The sequence below is a fragment of the Pteronotus mesoamericanus genome, unplaced genomic scaffold (assembly GCF_021234165.1).
Source record: "Pteronotus mesoamericanus isolate MK-2021 breed Mesoamerican mustached bat unplaced genomic scaffold, CSHL_Meso_final contig_78, whole genome shotgun sequence".
NCBI classification, from domain to species: Eukaryota; Metazoa; Chordata; class Mammalia; order Chiroptera; family Mormoopidae; genus Pteronotus; species Pteronotus mesoamericanus.
Genome location: NW_026555258.1, coordinates 18,153,380 through 18,174,761, shown reverse-complemented (window position 1 = coordinate 18,174,761; position 21,382 = coordinate 18,153,380). Strand labels below are relative to the sequence as shown.

The window sequence follows — 21,382 nt, the reverse complement described above, 5'->3', positions numbered from 1 at the left end:
CAACTATGATGAGATATATCATTCTGAGCCAGAGGATTCCTACTGACTTAAAAGATTTCTTGTTAACCCATCCTCAACCCTCGAGAGCAGATAAAATTGGTCCAGGTGTCAAATACCAAAGCTTACTCTCAGAGCTCATCCCTATCTCACACTACCATCTATCAGCATCCTATACAATCATGGTCCAGAAGGCATCCCTTCAAAGGCAAGCATGTTCAGAAACGACCCCATGAGTTCCTTATGGATCTATATGTAGGGAAAAAAAGGGAAAGAATCAAAAGGCAAACGACAAAAACCCCAAAAAGGGGGGGGAAAAAAACATGGAAAAAAATCACCCAACTCTAAATTATGAGCAAATAGTTCTTAAAATTTAAAAAAATTTTGAAGAAAAAAAATAATAGCCTTTCCTAAATAAAATACAAAGGGATACGACAGCATAGGAGGGAGGCAAATGAGAATTATACTAAAGAGTTAAAAGACAAATTGGTGAGAAACAATACAGCAGTGTCATGAAGGCAGACATTTCAAAAGAGAAGGATAAGAGAGCCGAAAGTGCAAAACAACTTTCCACCATTCAAAGAAGTTATCTGCTATAAGTAACGAACTCTTACTATGTAATTTCATTATCAAAAAGCTTTTAGAAAGAACAAATTTTCAAGAAAGCACTTTAATGGAGGCACATGACCCTATCTAAAAGGCTTCTGGCCCTGAATGGTATATAGCTCAGTTGGTTGGGTGTCCTCTTGCACAGGGAAAGGTTACTAGTTAGATTTCCCATCAGGGCACATGCCTAGGTTGTGGGGGCACGTATGAGGGGAAACTGCTCGAGGTTTCTTTATCACACGGTTTCTCTCCCTCTCTAAAAATAAATAAGTAAAATCTAAAATTAAATTAAATTAAAATAAAATAAAATGCTTCTAGAGAAGACGTCAAGTTGCTAACACAGGCCCAGGCAAAGCTGGCCAGTTAAGAATCCAACAAGTTGATTTTAATTTTCTTGATGAACACATGGCATTTCAGTTTCAATTTGAGGAGAAAAGTGAATTACTCATGGTTCTTTCCATTTCTACCTCATTCAATAAACTTTGTATCTAGTTTCCTAACAAACAAAAATCCAATTAACCGTTAACACGGAATTATTTCTTGCTGCTTACTAAATCAAGTCTAAATGTACTGTGATGCCACCAAAAAGCTTTCTAATCTGGACCATCTACTCACAATAACACTCATCTGGTAATTTTCCCCAAATACATATTTATTCCCGCCTTTTTAATTCTATATTCCTGTCTCAAAAACTATCCCTATACTACATATCCAGTCCTATCTACTGGTTACAGACTGATAATACTATAACCTTGACAATTTTTCTATCTTAAAAGTGAAGAGGTTGAATTTAATTTTGACTGTCTTTCAACATTAAAAACTGTATGGTTCTAGGATTTTAGTATCTTTTGCATAACATATTCTTCATATGTATAACTATCAATATAACACATTTGATCAAATACGTACACCAAGTTTTTTTCTCAGCTACTTGGAGGTCTATTATTGTGCCTTCTACTTGATTATATTCACCCATTCCCTATAGCATGTGCGAGATTCATGGTTTTCTGCCTTAGCTATGCATTACAGTATAGTCATTTATCTAGTTTAAAGTACTACATACCAAGTTCTACCCCAGATATTCTAGTAGGTGTAGGCTGAGGTCTGGACACCTGTATATTTCCAAAGTTCTAATGTGTAGCCAACTGAGAACTTTTATAAATAGTACAGATGCTATAATGAACACAGAAGCATAACAGTAAAATGGTTTAAAAGATAGTGTTCTAGAATAGACCAGATAAAGGTTTGAACAGGTTCTACAAACTTACCTTCTTATGATACTATACATTCTTTAACCTCTCTAAGGCTCAGTTTGCTCATCTGTAAAATCAGAATCAAAATGGTACCCATCCTTATGGGGTTTTCTGAGGATTAATATTTCTAATACATAGGTCTCATTAAACACTGGTAAATAAATACTAATGAGTAACTCCTCAGTCCTTTTCAAAAGCTATATATGCCAATAATTACATGTATGCAATGTAGTTAGTATTGGACAGCAATCTCCTGTCCAACAGAGGTAAAAGATATCATTTTTTCATAAAGGAAAATTTCTAAAGTTTCAAAAAGACATACCATCTCCCAAACCTAATGAAAAGAAAATTTCCTTTTCTCAGATGAACTGAGACTTGATTTTGAGATAAAACATTCTTAAAAACTGAAAGCAATAATTTCTACATTTTCTGTAACAAACTCTTACAATATGTATAAATTCCTAATAACAAGAGTTGGGACCCTTTTTGTATGTAATTGCACTGGAGATTTAATAAATCCCCATGTATGATTAACCTCTGAGAATAAGAAATAAAGCATATATCTGCCTGGGCATTAGGATTTTTTTTTACAGAAAAATAATGAGATTGTTTACAGGAAAAAAAGAAAATTTTCACTACGACCATTTTTGTAAGGATCTTTTTATACTTATCCAATTATCTCATAATAAATCTGCTGATGTTAAATAAATCATTTTTAATTTTGATATTCTCTTTTATCTTGATACACACTTTGTTATAATATGGATCTATGCTCCTTTCTGTAACCCTCTGAACTGATAAACTTTTGCCATTTCATTAAGAGTTCTCATCCTTATTACTTTTAATGAATTCTTAAAAATCCATAATGGCATACTTAAGTATTCCCTTATTATTAAATATTGATATTTGCAGTTTACTGACATAAATTATGCTGTATTAAATCTTTTAAAATATAGCATTTTCTGAATTTTGCATTCTATCCATAGAATATTCAAAAGTGAAATAATTCTGCCTTTTTGAGTAGAAGATAAAATTGCAAGAAATCTCAAATTCCTACTTAATGTAGAGTAACTTCAAGTTACTACTCTATTACAAGGGATTATTAAGAAGCATTTTTATTTCCACAGAGATCTTTCAAATACCATTAGTATTAGCACATGACCACCTCATTTTAATATTATTCAAGAGTTTGGCTCACAGTTTGTTTAAGAAAAGAATTTAACCTTTTCCAAAGAGAGGTCTTTTGCCTTCTCCTTCTGGGAGGTAATCTCTAAACCCCTGGAAGGCCCTAACTGAGAAAGGTGTCTTTTTTTAATCTGGGGGCTTTATATCAACAGTCTGAGGGTAAGGACTGGTCACACCAAAAAGATGAACAATGTGATGGAGGGTAGGGGTTTTGGGGCATATCTGGAGAGGCTAGCGACTGAAGACTAAGATTAGCTTCAAGAACAATCAATTATGCCTACATAAAAGAGCCACCTCAATAAAAAATGCAATCACCAAAGTACAGGTGTGTGTCCCTGTTTGACAACACTCCATGAGTACTGTCATATATTAATGCCAGGAAGGTAATCCTGACTTTATGGAGAGAGAACAAAGGAAGCTCTGTGTTTGGTTCTCCCTCCAGACTCTGCTCTATGTGTTTCTTCCCTGGGCTAATTTAAATCTATTATTCTTTCCCTGTAATAACTAATAACCATAAGTATAACAGCTTTCTGTGAGTTCTGTAAGTCCTTCTAGCAAATTACGGTACCTGAAGCTGTTTTTAGAAACCTCCTAGAAAATACAGTTAGTGTCAGAAATGAGGGTAGTCTTTAGTGGACTGTGTCCCCTAATTTTGCAGATGGCCCAATTCCTCTCATGATTAAATGCTATATATCAATAAGGTATAATAAAACTATTCATTTAACACATTTTTTTAAACTTTATTCTTCACCTTTAAATTACCATTTCAACTTCTAACTATAAGAAAAGTTTAATCTAAATATGTGGTCAAACACTTAAGCACAGAAAAAAAAAATTTAACTTAAATTAATGCAGAGGTTTAACTGTCACATGCAACATACCCACACAAAATAGAAAGTATCATAACAAAGAAATGATGAACAATGCTAAATCTTCAAAATAAAACCCCATTTAAGTTGACAATTCTACTAGATCTTTCAATAGTTAACAGGAAGAGCTTTTTTAAAAAAAGAATATGCCTAAAATATACATAAGTAAAGCAAACCCTACAACAGCATGTACAGTGTTGGCGTGGCTATTTTTATTTTTATTGACTTAATACATAAGGAAATAAAATATTTGATCCTGAAGTTTCATATCTGGAAATTCCATTTTATATCAGAGATGGCATTTATCATTCATTATACAGGATAAATAATACATCTCTTAAATAATATGATAGATACTTAAAAAGCCTGTAACTTTTTGACCCTAATAATTCCACGATACAATAAAAGACAAAAAGAGCAAAAAGCAGCTTACATTTGAAAATACAGTCATAAAAATCCTCTGATAATCACCATTTTTTGTCCAAGATTTTCCCCCCAAGAATTCATTTTTAAATTACAGAAAATAAAGGTTTTTTAAAAATATTATAAAGCTCAAATACTGAGTCATATTACTTTGTACAACTTTGAAAAAGCCAAGAAAAACACAATTCTGTATTATTTTAAAGTCAGTTCCCTGCTTTTAAAAAATGACTTTTCTTTCCTAGACATAAATTCTCCTGAAAACACAACACTACCTGTAATTAGACCATTCAGTAGAAAACAAAAAGTATTTTTGAAAATCGTACTTAATATTTATAAACAAAGCATGTGAAAGCAATTTTCCATTATAGTCAAGGGAGAGCAATGCAGACCTAGGTAAAACTGAGTGGCTCTCATAAGTCTGACTGCTATCACAAGATAATGGCTTAAGAAATGGAAGATAAGCAGAATGAAGACATTTAAAAAATAAATAAAAAGTTTGGATGAGTGACTACAGATGACCAAAAAAGGAAATTACTAAAAAGGGAGAGAAAAAAAAAACAGACTCTCTCACAGGTAAACAATTGACCATTACATTAAAAGGCTTCAGCAAGCCAAATAATAAAGATATCATAGGGTGAGGGTGTGATGCATGAACAACACTGGATCAACAGTCTCCTTAGAAACACATAGTAAATTTACACAAGTACAGCAGTTGTTCTGTGGCCTTGTCAGCTCTCTGGCTAAGTCAACACACCAATTGGCTTCATTGCCTCAAGTATCAATTATTGAAGCTCTCTCCTACTGAAGAATAATTAAATACACAGGGCCAACAAAGCAAAGGAATATTGTAATTAAGCAGTACAAATAAAGTGTTTCATCATCAAATTTTATGGGAAGTAGTTTTATTAACATTAAAGTGAGATAATTAATATGATAAAAGGCAATCCACACAACTGAGAAAGAGTCACTAAAATAACATATAAGGAAGATTCTGAAAATAAACCATTAACTCAAGGTTAAACTTCAGATCATATCTAAAACAGACATGAAATTCAAAAAAAGATCATTTGTTTTAACCAATCAAGATACTATAACCATAAAAAAGAGATTTTAAAAACTACCAATTTTCCACAATCCTAGAACTATCTCTTTTTAAATAAAGAATCTTAAATACTGCAACTAATATCCACTTACTACCTTGAAACCAAGGTAGTCAGTTCCCTCTATAAGTCTAGATTATCTAGTAACCCTTTGTGAACACTTAGCTAGAACAGAAAACTCACGTTTTTACCATGAGTTTTCATGCTGTTCATGCTGTTACCATGTTTTTTCATAAACAAAAATAAAACTGATTGGTATGTAGAGCCTCATCATACTACATATATTTGTTGATTATGGTCTAATTATTCACCTTTATATCCTCTTCCACAGAACCTACTATAATGTTTCCCATGCAATCTATGTTCAAAACATTTTTTGCTTATAAAAATGAGTAACTATAAAGCTAACGGAATAAACTGAGTGAAGGTTTCATATTTTGAGGCAGTATTAGATAACTTCAAGTTTGCTTTTTAACATTTAGCCTTTGTTACCTTTAACCCTTTCAACACCTACTATTCTAAATACATTCAAAACCCAAAGGCACTGACTATTGGTAACTCGACCCTTAAGAGAGACTTATAGATATGTCCCCGTACACTTTGCGGCCCCATCAACATTTCATCTACTAAAGGGTGTGATTATTCCAAAATGTATTTATTTCCTGAAGAACAGTTACTTACTCTCCCTCCCTCTCAAAAGGACAGTTACCAAATTGTCACATTTTCCTCTCCAAGGCAACCACCATTGAGATTTTAGGATGTGAGAATAAAAAGGGCGGTAATTAAAGATGGGGCAAATTCTTCAGATGTACAAGAGTGGCAATGTTTAAAATCCTCACTTATGATACAATTTCAATAAAATGATTTTGATTGCTTTCATTTTATGTGGGCACCTTAACCATAAAACACTAATTGTGTTTTTTTTAAGTTTATTGATTTTAGAGACAGAGGAAGGGGGAAGCGGGGGAGACAGAGAAAGGAAGAAAAGAGACCGAAAAAAGGAGGGAGGAAGAGTGACAGAAACACTGCTCTGTTGTTCCACTTATTTATGCATTGATCGGTCCTTACTTGCATGCACCCTGACCAGGGATCAAACTGAAACCTTGGCATAACGAAATGATACTCTAACCAACTAAGCTAGGTGGCCAGGCCATTAACACATTTTTTAATGACTAGTAATTATTCCTTTAAAAGCCTCTAATTCATGACATCAAACCAAAATACCATTTACCTGAATATTTATTTAGTTCCTACTATATAGGCATAACCCATACATAGCCAATTCTATATGTATGAAAGCCTGTCCAGAAAGTATTCAGCCATGTACTTACTATGAAAAATAGAGATATTTATTGAAAAAGATACCAGAAACATTGTACATAGGACAATGATGCGTCAGTCTCCTTCAAAGCTGGCACCTTGGGACCTCCCAAAGTTTTCCCAATTGTCATTAGCTGCCCCATCTGAATCTCATCGATGGATGGTCTGAAATGTCTTCCTTTTCAAATGTGATTTTAGGTTTGGGAAAAGCCAGAAGTTGCAGGGTGCTAAACCTGGCCTGATGGGAGCTGAGTCACCTTGGTGATTTGATGTTTCGCCAAAACACTGCACAAGATGTGACGCATTAGCAGGCACATTGCTGTGATGAAGCTGCCAATCACCCGCTACCTCTAGCTGCAGCCTTCTGAATCATCAGAATAGCTTCTGCAGAGGAATGTTCAAGCTTAATGCAAAATCTGATGCAGATTCACTGCTCTACTCGCTCAGTCATTTTGAACACGTGGGCCACAAAGCACACATGCTCACTCAACCATGTCAACTGCCCCCACTGACTAGTACAGTGAAGTCGTCATTGTTCACACATGCACATTCCAGTCCACTCTTGGCTGCTCCGTTACATCAATGTCATGCAAACCGTACTCATTACATTAACGCTGGTTGCGCTTTTTCCAGACAAACCTCGTATAACTGTCATAGCAATAATATTCATTCATTCAACAAATTCAACAGATACTTACTAAACATCAAACTGAGAGGTCTTTATTCAGTGGGGAAAACCCCAGTGAACAGACAAAAAAATCCTTGCCCGTATTTTATGGAGTCTACAATCTTACAAAAGAAAAAATAATAAATAAAATTATGTAGTATGCTTTAAAGTTGTAAGTGCTTTTTTAAAAGTGGGATAAGGAGCAGCCAGGGATAAAGAGAATTATAATTTTAAGTAGGTAGTCATGGAAAGATTTACAAAAAAAGTGACATTTAAACAGTCTTTTAAAGACAGGAGGAAGGAAGAGGGAAGAATATTGTAGGCAGAGGAAACAGAGAATGGCTTGCATGTTCTAGAAAAACAGTGAGAGAGCAACTGTGAGTGAAAGAAGTAAGCAAGGGGAGAACAGAAGAGGTTAGGAAGACATGTTACAGCATGTGGTACCTTGAAGGCCATTCTAAAAAATGTTTCTGGATGAAATGAGTCACAAAGAGTGTTTAACATAGGAATGGCATGGTCTTCTTTGCTTTCTAAATGATCATTCTGGCTGTTGTGTTGAGAATATCCCTTCCCATGGAGGAAAGCACAGACTCCAGAAAGGAAACTATGAAGATAATCCAGATGAAGGGCAAAGGGAGTGGCAGTTACTACAGAGTGGCTGGATTCTGAATATATTTAAAATTGCTAATGAATTAGATGTGTGTGGGGGGAAAAAAAAAAGTCAAAGAATGCCCTGGCTATCCCAAATAGACTTCAATGTAAAATATTCCTGCTATATTGTCAGTTCACAGACATTTTAAAGTTTACATTTATTTATATATATATATATATATATATATAAAATCTAATTCTCAAAATTCTTCAAAGTAGGTATTATTTTATCCCTCAAAGAAACGAAACATCAGAGACTCTTTTGACATAGGTCAGAGAGGGTAAATGGCATAATTAGTGGTTTATTCAACAGTTATTTTTAGAGTAGATGGCTTATTTCTCACTCTCCATACCTGTTTTTTCTTAGTCTAATAAACAAACCTCCCCTTGATATGTTACGCCAACCCTTTTATCCATTTATGGCACCATCTAGGCATCATTTTATATTAGAACTGGACATAAAGATGTATGTATGTAATCATCCTTTACAAGAGCAAAATAAACAAAGTGCAAGGATAGCTAATACTTACCTATTGCCTAGTATGTGCCTAGTATGTGTACTATTATTCTATTTCTATGTACTTTATCATACATATTTCATATAATCTAGGAAGTCTCCATTTGTTAAGACCCATAACAATCTAGAAAGAAAACGTACTGCCAGTTAAATTATCTTACAGCATCAACTTTAAACCAGCAAAAAATATAACATAATTTTTGGTATGCCACAGAATTTTACTGATTAGTTTATGTGGGCCACGAGATGAAAAAGGTTAAAAATTGCTGCTCTAACACAAGGAGAAAATGTTCTCTTTTCCACTATGACTGCAGGAAAAAAACAACAACAAAACCCACAATTTCTGTCATAAAACTGCTTACAAGGGCTACTTCTAACAAAGGAATCCTAGGATCACCTTAACTCTGAAAAGCATAAACAACTATGTCTTCTAAAAGTAACAACAGTCTGGGCTTTGGTTAGTTGTCATGCTTAATAATTTACTGCACTAGTAGTACTACTTACACTGACGACTATTTTCCAAAATATACAGAGTTGGGTCTCTCCAACAAACACTCCTGTGAAGCTGAGAGTTTCTCCCGCTGATGCATCCCTCCATAGGTTTTTACAGCCAGAGGTCTTGAGGCTTTCCACAATGGAACTCGGGAGAAACCTGGTCTCTCTTGCTCCCCAGCTGTTCCTCCTGGTTTATGCTCACGCAAATGTGGAACTGCCTGGTCTGCTAGCTGCCACCTCACCGACCTCGTCCTCCAGCCACCACCTTGCCACGCGTCCTCTCTGCCCTGGCTGCCTATCTCTGCCCCTCCTACTGGTCTGAATGAATGTTTCTTCTTCAACTTCTTTGTTGTTTGGCTTCCATACAGTTCGATCCTCTGGCAGTTCTGGTTATTTTTTGTTTTTAAATTTGTTGTTGTCCTTCTTTTGGTTGTGCAAGGAGGCAAAGTGTATCTACCTACGACTCCACCTTGGTCCAAGATATCACAAAAATTTTTAATTAAAAATTTCTTTGAGCCCTGGTTGGAATGGCTCAGTTGATTGACTGCTGGCCTGTGAACCAAAGGGTTGCAAGTCTGATTCCCAGTCAGGGCACATGCATGGGTTGAGGGCCAGATCCTCAGCAAGGGGTGCATGAGAGGCAACCAAACACTGATGTTTCTCTCCCTCTCTTTCTCTAAAAATAAACAGATACAATCTTTTTTTAAAACGTCAGTTCCTAAAATTTCTTCTGCATAATTTAGTGATCTCCTAGCACCTCTGAATTTTATAACAGCTACAGTGTTTGTACTTAGGCTAGTTTTCATGTTTCCTTAGTTCAAGAGCATTAAGAAATCAGAATGAATAGTGATGAGCCTGACAGATGAAATTTCAATGCATCACAAAAACAGAGTTGTGTTCTAACCTCCTTTACATCTTGGTGAAACTACAAATATTCTTTATTGTTTTAGCACACTTAAAGCTACGCTTCCATCTCTAATTCTATTAAAATGGTATAATATTTGTCTTAAAAGAAATCAACTTCCAAAAATAATTGAACTTAATAAGGAAATACTGGCTGGAATATTCATTTTCCTGTTGCCAACAGAGACACCTGGGTGTGAAAAATAGAACATGGGCTTTGGAAACACACCTTTGTTTGAATCTAGCCCTTGTTATTTATCACTTATTTGACCTAGGGTTTTAGGTTATAGTAACATCATAGATTTAATATCCTGAAAAACTGGTTTAATATTATAATAAATATGCAAAATTCTTCTAAAAGGACTTCTTGTACGATGATACCTACCAGAATAGGGATAAAATGCTTTTTTTTAAAAAAAAAAAACCCTCTGGAGAGGGAGCAGTATTGGTGAACAGAATGCTGATGTTCTGTCTACTAATTCTATGAATAACTGAGAAAGAAGTTGAAGCCTATGACTAATTATTCATTTGGCTATTTCTTCTTTCACCCAAAACTGTTACACAACTTGTCAGAAAAATGTCTTATTTTCTTAAGCAGGAGTCCTTTTGAATAACAAATTCTAAAATCTCAAGAGTGCTAACTTAGTCTAAAAAGTTGATTCTCTTCAACTACTGCTAGTCTTTTGCTGTTGATGCTATTGCTCCAACATGTCATCACTAGAGGAGAGCTGTTGAATGAAATTCCTGTCTGCAATAGTGACTGAGCAGAAACCAGTATTTCCTCTGCATGTAAAGATGGGAACTCTCCTCTGGTGTTAGTCTCAGCTACTTTGTCTCCTAACCTCCCAAAGTTATAAAACTCTCAAATTTTATATACATTCATTCATTCTCTCCACCCGCTTCACATGCGCAGACATATTCCCTACTGCCCAAATCACAACAAACATTTTTAGTGTCAGTGTCCAGAATTAGCCTAAAGACCACCACCAGGTTCAATAATTCTCTAAGCACTCAGAGGACTTAGCATATAGTTGTGTTCTAAAACTTACAGTGGAAGGATACAAAGCGAAATCAGAAGAGAAAGGTATATAGGGAAAAATTCAGTGGACATCACATGTAACCTTTCAAGAGTTCTCACTCTGTAAAGACACATGGGACACGACTCCTCTAGCAATGAATTGTGAAAACACATGTGGAAATGTTGTCTACCAGAGAAGGTTATTAGAGACTCACTGCCCAAGGTTTTTATTGGGGTCTGGTCCCAATAACCCTCTGCTAAGCATATACCAAAATTCCAAATTCCCAGAAAGAAAGAATAAACTATATCATTTACACAAACAGCTCAGGCACAATGAGCCATTCTTATCATTTAAGGATAGGTCATATCAATGTAGGGGAACTCTATTCCAAATAAAAGCCAATTTTGTAAAGTTATAAGCAGCCTTTCTAAGTAGTCTCCCTACTACATTAACTACATTAACTATTTTCCACACTTACCCAGCTAAATGGCTAAGCAAGTTTTTATTTTTCTAGCCGCTCTCTGGAATCCAGGCACATTTCTTAAGTTAAGGCTCTATTTCTACAGCTACTGCTGTTGCTGCTGCTGCAGCATTAGCAATGGATTTGAAAGAGTAAAAAAACGAGGTTCTGTGCTGCCTCATTAAGATCAGAGACAGGACATGGTGTTATAGGGTAAAACAGGTTAAATGGCACAGGCTATGGAGTCACACCTTCTGGATACAAATCCTGGCTCCACTGCTTACTATGTGATGAATAAGTTACATCTTTCTACCTCAGTTTCCACTTCTGAAATAGGGAAACTACAAACACCTTCCTCATAGTGTTGCAAAGATTCCATGCAAAGGTGTATCTAAAGCACTTAACAGATATCATTCTTTAAAAGGAAGTTTCCCTCCTTCCTAGTGTTCTATCTCAGGTGAACTGACAATGAGAATAATCAGGGTCTTATACCCATGGTCATGATACTACATTAGCAACAGCTAAAGTATCAAATTATACCATTAATTCACAGTGGGGAAAATGGACGTTATAATTAACTGGTATTTGAATAACTAGGTGGCCATTTGGGAAAACAAAGTTGACTCCATTCCTCCCACTTACACCAGGATATACACCAAATGAATCAAGATCTAAATGTGAAAAATAATCATATAACTATTAAGAAAACATGGGTGAATTCCTTTAATCTCAAGTGGGAGAGTCTATGATTCAAAATCCAGAGCTCTAGTACTACTACAACTACTAATAATAATCAATTTAATTATCCAAAAATCAAAAGCTTTCGCATGGCAGACAGTTTCATAAGCAAGTCAAATGACACACAGGGGAAAATATCTGCAATTCATTATAAACAAAGAATTTACCTCCCTAATTTATAAAAAAACTTCTATAAGCTGAAAAGGAAAATAGCCCATAGAAAAATAAATAACAAAAACCAACACCCCAAAGGAAAGGAATTAAAAATATCCCTTAAAGATATAAAAATATGTCCTGACTGGGTGGCTCAGTTGATTGGCGCATCGTTCAGTGCACCAAGAGGTTGCAGGTTTGATTCCCGGTCAGGGCACATACCTGGGGTGCAGTTCAAGTCCCAGGTGGTGGGTGTGCATGTGCATGCTCACGCGCACCAGACAAACAATGTTTCTGTCTCACAGTGAGTCTCTGTGTTTCTCTCCCTTCCTCTCTAAGATCATTGGGCATGTCCTCAAGTGAGGATTAAAAAAAAAATAAAATAAAAGATATAAAAATATACTCTATGTCACCCATAAAAGAAATGCAACTAAAATGAGATACTGGCAAAATCCGAAAGTTCAACAGTACTATCTAGGCAAGAATTGTGCTTCACAAAATTGTACTACCATACTGGAGGTAAATCTCTTATCATTTACCTAGAGACATCTTTTAACCTTTGATGTAGCAATCCGATGCCTGGACTCTACTTACAGAAACACCTGCATATACATAAAATGACATGTATACAAGATTATTCAAAAGAAGTTGTTTATTTAAGCACCATACTAGGAGTAACATGAGGACCTAATAAATAACGTCTACATCCACAAAACATTTTTCAGCTGTTAAAAAGTTAGAATGGAATTTTGAGGAAAATTCCCTATTTTGTGGTAAAAACATCAACATATAGACCAGTATATATAAGTATGCTGCACTTTATATTAGAAGAGGAAGAAAACACTATGTATATTTGCCTTTATTTGCATAAAAAGTTACTTAAGGGTAAAGAAAAAAACTAATAAAATTGCTAGCTTTGGGGGACAACACTGGGAATGAGAGTTCTCCATATACACATAATTGAATTTATTTTTTCGTTGAGTTACTTCTGTTAACTTTTATTAATTTTTTTAATCAAATATAGTATAAAAACTGAAATACTTCAGAGGAGTTTCTATGATAAAAGCAAATCTCTCCATTTATATCTCAATCTCTAAACAATCTAAGTTATTCTAATGGTTGTCCCCATAACTCAAATATGCTTTTATCACTACTTTTGAGTTACCGACTTTAAAAATAAACTGACTTCTAAAGTGAAAACTTTAGAATTTATCTCTTACACTTCTTCTCTTTTCTGTCCTCTCAATGTTTGAAAAATATGCTATTAATTTTAATTCTTATATAAGTATCTTTGAACTTTAAACACTATACTTATAACTTATTGCTAATCTTGTCAATTTTACATTACTTCTTGATTTTCCATTTTGAAAGACAATGCTATTAGTGCTAGCAATCAGTTCTCTCCTGTCCCTCCCTCTGCCAGCTTCACTTTTATTTACTTATGGTTACTACATTGTGCCCTGCAACAATGGCATTCTGGGCTTTGTTCACTGTGGCCTATCCAAAGGTTGACTTAAAGTTGGAAATAAACAACATTTACATTTTTATCACTATGTAAAGAAATATAACCCTGGTGTAGTTCACTTTTTACTCTATGGTCTAATATTACAACTTCAGGACCACTTGAAAAAGACTGTTCCTAGAATCAAGATCAAATGAGCCCTAGCCAAGAAGCTCAGTTGGTTAGAGAGCATCATCCTGATACACCAAGATTGAGGGTTCCATTCCCAGTCAGGGCACATATAAGAATCAACCAATGAATGCATAAATAAAAGGAACAACAAAATTGACGTTTTTCTCTTGCTCACTTTTTAAAATCAATTAATAAAGATCAAATGAATTTTTTTCCTTTTTAATTTTATTTTATTTTTTCAAATACATTTGTCTCTGCCTACTCCCCACCACTTTCCCTTTCCCCTTCCCTCCTTCCCTCCCTCAGCTCTTCCCCTTTGGTTTTGTCCATGAGTCCTTGCTATATGTTCCTTGACTTTCCCCTTCCCTTCCTTTTCCCTGCCCCCCCTCCCTCCTTCCCTCTTGTCTCTGTTGGTTTCTTTTCCTTTCAGTGCTGCTGGTCTTATTTTCCTTGCATCTTTGTATTGTTGGTTAGGTTCCACTTATAGGTGAGATCATATGGTATTTGTCTTTCGCCCCCTGGCTTATTTCGCTTAGCATGATGCTCTCCAGTTCCATCCATGCTGTCGCGAAGTTTTAGTCGTTTTTTTCTTTCTGCTGTGTAGTATTCCATTGTGTATATGTACCATAATTTTTTGATCCAATCATCTACTGATGGGCATTTAGGTTGCTTCCAAAACTATTGTAAATTGTGCTGCTATGAACATTGGGGTGCATTGGTTCTTTTGTATTGGCGTTTTGGTATTCTTAGGGTCTAGTCCCAGCAGGGGAATCACTGGATCAAAAGGCAGTTCCATTTTCAGCTTTCTGAGGAAATTCCACACTGCTTTCCACAGTGGCTGTACCAGTCTGCATTCCCACCAACAGTGGACTAGGGTTCCCTTTTCTCCACAGCCTTGCCAGCACCGGTTGTTTGTTGATCTGTTTACGATGGCCATTCTGACCGATGTGAGGTGGTGCCTCATGGTGGTTTTGATCTGCATTTCTCTGATGGCTAGTGATGCTGAGCATCCTTTCAAATGCCTCTGGGCCCCTTGTATCTCCTCCTTGGAAAAGCGTCTGCCCAGGTCCTTTGCCCATTTTTTGATTGAATCGTTTGTCTTCTTGGAGTGGAGTCGAGTGAGTTCTTTATATATCTTGGAGATCAAACCTCTATCTGATGTATCATTAGCGAATATATTTTCCCATAGGGTTGGCTCCCTTTTCATTTTGCTGATGTTTTCTTTTGCCGTGCAGAAGCTTCTTATTTTGATGAGGTCCCACTTGTTTATTCTTTCCTTTATGTCCCTTGCTTTAGGAGACATATCAGTGAAAAAATTGCTGCGTGGGCTATCTGAGAGTTTCCTGCCAATGTTCTCCTCTAAAGATCAAATGAATTCTTGATTATACTCCATAATTTCTAAACATCACGCCACATTCTAATTTGGTTCAAAGTTAGACCATGACTTATTTTATTTTTGGCCTTCCAAGGGATTTTTAACTCTCTTTTATTTATCTCACACTATTGTCCTTTATTTTATCATCGATTTTTGCCAATATTTTCATGACACAATTCATTCTATCTAGTCCGTATTCTTCTTCCCAAGACCTTCTTCTAAAACACTCTTTCCTCCTATGTCAGTCTAGAATGCTATCAGAGCTTTCTATCTAGAAGTCCAATGTGTTATCCATTGCGCCACAGAGCCAAGTTATCAAGGCTTTCTGCAGAGCTGTTAACTTGAGTCTTTTCACTTTTCCTCTGGGTTGGCTCAACTTTTTCTTTACCTTCTGTGTTCCTCGTCCTTAGTTCACTAATATTTTGCCAGAGTACATCCTTAAATAACTACCTATATGATGGTAAACAGAAGGTATACTTTATAGAGCCATGCATGTTTGAAAATTCTATCTTCAATGTACCTTCATAATTAATCATTTGACTTAATAAGGAATTCTGGGTTAAAAATTACTTTTCCCCAGCACATAGTATGGCTGGTAACCTGCCAGTATGACATTGATTTCTTCAAAGGTGACTTGTTTTTTCCCTCCCTCAAAAGCCATCAAAATCATCACTTCATCCATGGGATTCTAAAATTTCACAATTGTCCTTTGTACTCATTGTACTAGGTAATAAATAGGTGGGTCTAAAGCCTGAAGCTAGTATGAGTTGTTTGACCCACTGTCCTTTGTACTTGCTGTACTAAGTAATAAATAGGTGGATCTGAATTCTGAAACTAGTATGAATTATTAACTCCCATCTCCAAAATCAACCATGGAGAAACTGTAGAAGCTAGAGGGATATGTGGATTTCAGGAACCAAAATGAGAAAACTGAGAAAGTTGAAGGCTAACTTGAACTGGTATGTGGAGGATGATGAAGATGACTAGCTACAGACTGTGTTGAGGGCCCAAAAGTCTCAGCGAGGGGGTAAGTTGGAAGAAAGCTTTCATATTCTGTTCTTGCCTAAAAATATCCTCAGGTATAAAGCCTCACTAGATTTGCCATTCATAAATAAATGTTACAAACTTTTTAGAGAAAGTACTAAAATCAACAGAAAAACAAAGCTAAGAGATGATACAAGAGATATAAAAAACAGAAGTGATTACTTGATGAAATTTATATTGTCAAAACACAATTTGAGGTCTAGAGAAAATGAGAATGTCTACTATAATCCACAACTAAAATTCTGGATCACCATGATGATAAAATGTAAGGAAAAAAGATAACTCAGTTGTTGAGTTGAAATGTTAATAAATCCCTCTTGGAAACCAATAGACCAAATATACAAAATATGATCAAAAAAAAAAAAAAACAAGTACAATTAACAACCTGAGCTAATAAATGCACAACTAGACATCCAGCTAAAAATACCCAGGTACAAAAACAGACATTGTATCATGTTGGCAAAATTTATCTGTAAAGAAACAACTAATTAAGTATTTTAAGGTTTGTGGGCCATACGGTCTCTGTCAATATGAAAATGAATAACGATAGCTGTATTTCAATAAAACCTTACTTACAGACACTAAGATTTGAATGTCACAAAATGTTACTCTTGATTGTTTTTAACCATTTAGAAGAATAAAAACTATTTTAGTTTTTAGGACATACTAAAACAGATGGCACTAAGTTCTTTTTAGGCCTTGGGCCATAGTCTGCCAACTCTTGTATTAGTTCATCAAAGTCTCAATATTATCCACAGGATAAACAGACTATGTTCTCTACAATGAAATTAGAAACAATAATAGAAGAGTAGTTAATGTTTTAAAACTAAATTTGTAAATATGTTTATTGATTTTAGAGAGAGAGGAAGGAAGGGAAGGAGAGATGGATGGGGGGAGAGAAAGAGGGGGGAAGAGGGAGAAAGAGAGAGAAACATCAATGTGAGAGAAAAATACCAATAGGCCACCTCCTATTCATGCCCCAACTAGGACTGAAACCACAACCTAGGTATGTGCCCTTAGAAGGAATAAAAGCCCAAACTTTTGATGTACGGACAATGCTCCACCCAACTGAGCCACACCAGCCAGAGCAGGAAACTAAATTTTTAAAACCACTCAATAATCCCTGAGTTAAAAAGGATTTTTTTTACATCATAAGAAAAATGTAAAAATACTTGAATAAAATTAAACTGAAAACACAAATCCAAAACTTGTGGGATCCATCTTTAGTACTTCAAGATAACTGTAAATACCTTTATCAGGAAACAGGAAACCAAGATAACTGTAAATACCTTTATCAGGAAACAGGAAATCTGAAAATAAGTGTTAATTATTTCATTCAATAAAGTTAGAAAAAGAGACACAAAGAGACTACATAAAAACATGAAACAAGAAAATTAGGAACAGAAAACAATGAAATTGAGAACTAAAAAATTAACTACAGAAGATTAATAAGTACCAAAAGCTAGTTCTTTTATAACATTAATAGCCTGGGCCTATGGCATAACTATTTAAGGGAGAAGAAACAAACAATTCAGAATATAAATAAAAGAAAAGGAAATAACTAAAGATTATAGAGATTAAAAATTAAAGCATATAAATTGCAAAAAAATAAACATGAAATTAATAATGAAATGAATATATTCCTTAAAAAAAGTAAAATCCCAAAATCAATGTGAAAGACAAACTTGATTTAACCACAAGAAATTACAGTAGTGAAATAGACAAAGACCTCCCATCTCTCACTTCCAATCCCAACCCAGATGGCTTTATAGGTGAAATCAACCAAACTTTCAAGAAAAAAAATTGTTGCACAAAACAGCAAAAGAATGGTTAAGAGGTTAGTGTAATCCTGACTACAAAAATAAAATTAGAAAATCACCACTTTGCAACTATCATTACAATAACTAATTCAGGCAAGGAAAAATTAAAACCAGGAAACAAATGTTTATGAATTAAAATATTATTAACCTGGTCTCAAAGTATCACTCCACAAAATACTTATTACACGTACAAGGAAAAAACATAAATTTACAGTAGAAAACTTGGCAAAGACAATCTTGATCAAGTGACCAAAGTTAACATTACAAATAATAGGACAAAATCAACATCCTTTGTCTTCTGGTACAACACAATGAGAAGAACATAATATCAACATTGACTCATCACTTTGATTTAGGTAGCTGCATTAGTTATGCATGAATGGATAACATATTATCCCAAAATTAAGCAGCTGGAAAAAAAAACAAGTATTTTTTTAACTCCATTTCTTTGAGTCAGGAATCTGGACATGGTTTAGCCAGGTCCTCTGGCTCAAAGTGTCTCACAGGCTGGAATCCTCTCAAGGCTCAAAAGAGGAAGCAGAGGATCTGCTCCTAAGCTCACTCAAGTGGTTACTGGCAGTGTTTGGTTTATATATGGGCCTCTCCATAAGGTAACTCAATGGCAGCTCACATTTATCACAGTGAGCAAATAGAAAGCAAAAGAAGTCATTCTTTTGAAACCTAATCCTTCAAGTCGGTTTAAATCCATATTTTGCTATTTGTTGTCTCTTTGATTCATCGTTCTTTCACATCTTAAACACAGATTAAAAGAAAAGGAACAGTTAAAAGACATAGTACCACATAGCCCTGGCCAGGTGGCTCAGTTGGTTGGAGAAATGCCAAACACACTGAAAGGTTGCAGGTTCAATTCCTTGACAGGGCACCTACCTAGGCTGCAGGTTTGATCCCCAGTCATGGTGTGTATGGGAGGCAACTGATGGATGTTTCTTCGTTCGTTCGTTCGTTCGTTCGTTCCTTCCTCCCTCCCTCTCTTCCCCTCTCTCTCTCTCTCTCTTCTCCCCTCCCTCCCTGCCTCCCTCCCTCTCTCTCTCTCTCTCTCTCTCTCACCATATCCTTGGGTGAGGATATACCACATAAAAACTTATCATAAGAAAACTATAGTTAGACTTCTGGTCAAGATGCAGGTACAGGTAAACATGCCTCCCCTCCATGCACAACTATAGCAAAAAATACAATTAGACTACAAAACAAATACCACCCAGAATTATCAGAACATCAAACTGTGTTTGGAAGTCAGACAATCAATGAATTAAAGAAGCCACATTCATCTAGAAAGGCAGGAGGGGTAGAGACATGGAGACATGCGAAGAGACAGGGAGAGGCATGGAGGTGGGAATGGGTGGCCCCACCTCCACGTGTGGTAGATAAATATCTGGAGGGATACCTTGGGAGTGAGCGATCCCAGCCCCAGACCAGACTGCCCAGCCCAGTGTTCCAGCACCAGGAAGATAGGGCCCCATGATTACTGGCTGTAAAAACCATTGGAAGTTGGGATGGTGGAAGACTGCGGGATTCTCAAGAGGCTCCTCTTACAGGGCCCAAAACAGACTTAGGACTCACACAGATCCACCCCCTCTGGGATTCAACACAAGGACAACAGCTGGAAGGGCGTATGGGAGAAAGTGAAGTGACTGGCATCAGGGCGAGTGCCAGGAGAAGCTTCCTTGTGGGCAAATTCCAGACGCCAGGCATTGGCACTGTCCCTCTCCGGACCCTCCACTACACAGAACAGAGGTGTGACACTGGATGCCCTGCCCTGGCGATTACCTAAGGCTCTGCCCCATACAACTTAACAGGTGCACTTATCTACAATAGGCCACACTAGTAAGCTACGGAGTCAAAGCAGCTCTACATACTACACAAAAACAAACACAGGGAGGTTGCCAAATTGAAGAGACAAAGAAATATGGCCAAAATAAAAGAACAGAGAAAAACTCCAGAAAAAGAACTAAACAAAATGGAGGTAAGCAACCTTTCAGATGCACAGTACGAAACACTTGTTATCAGAATGCTCCTGGAACTCATTGGGTTTCAATGGCATAAAGAAGACCCAGGAAGAATTGAAGGTTGCACTAAGTGAAATAAAGACAAATCTACAGGGAGCCAACAGTGGAGGGGATGAAGCCAAGAATCAAATCAATTTGAAACACAAGAAAGGAAAAAGTATTCAGTCAGAACAGCAGGAAGGAAAAAAAGAATTGAAAAAAACAAGGCTAGGCTTAGGAACCCCAGGGACATCTTTAAATGTACCAACATCTGAATCAGGAGGAGGAAGAGCAAGAAATTAAAAACTTATTTGAAAAAATGAAAGAAAACTTCCCTAATTTGGTAAAGGAAATAGACATATAAGTCCAGGGCACACTGAGAGTCCCAAACAAGATGGACCCAAAAAGGACCATACCAAGATACATCATAATTAAAATGCTAAAAGTTAAAGACGAAAAGAGAATCTTAAAAGCAGAGAGTCACCTGCAAAGGAGTTCCCATAAAACTGACAAACGATTCCTCAAAGAAGCTTTGCAGGCTAGAAGGGACTGGCAACAAGTATTCAAAGTGATGAAAAGCAAGGACCTACAACCTTGATTATCAAACAAAGCTATCATTTAGAATTGAAGGGCAGATAAAGTGCTTCCCAGACAAGGTAAAACTCAAGGAGTTCATCATCACCATGCCATTATTATATGAAATGTTTAAAGGGAACTATAAAAGACCAAAACTATGAACATTAAAATGGCAACAAATTCACAACTATCAACTCAATCTAAAACACAAACTAAGCAAACAAGCAAAAGAGGAACAGGATCACAGACATGGAGATCATGTGGAGGGTTATCAGCTGGGAGGGGGAAGGGGAAGGAAGGGAGAAAAGGTGAAGGGATTAAGAAGTACAAATTGGTAGGTACAAAATAGAAGAGGGAATATTAAGAACAGAATAGAAAATCAAGTAGCCAAGAATTATATGCATGACCCATGGACATGAACTAAAGTGGGGGGCTAGGTGACCGCTAGAGGGAATGAGGATATTGGAAGGAGATGTAAACAGGGGGAAAACCTGGAACTGTAATGGTATAATCAATAAAATATGTTTTTTAAAAAAACTGGAACGCTACAATCAGACAAAGTGGCCTTCTGG

At 36.1% G+C, this 21,382-nt stretch overlaps 1 protein-coding gene across 2 annotated transcripts in view; it reads right to left on the bottom strand.

Moving 5' to 3' along the window:
- The window catches only part of PTBP3 (polypyrimidine tract binding protein 3), a 91,472-nt gene that overhangs the window by 61,944 nt on the left and 8,146 nt on the right, over nucleotides 1–21,382 (bottom strand). The window lies entirely within an intron of this gene.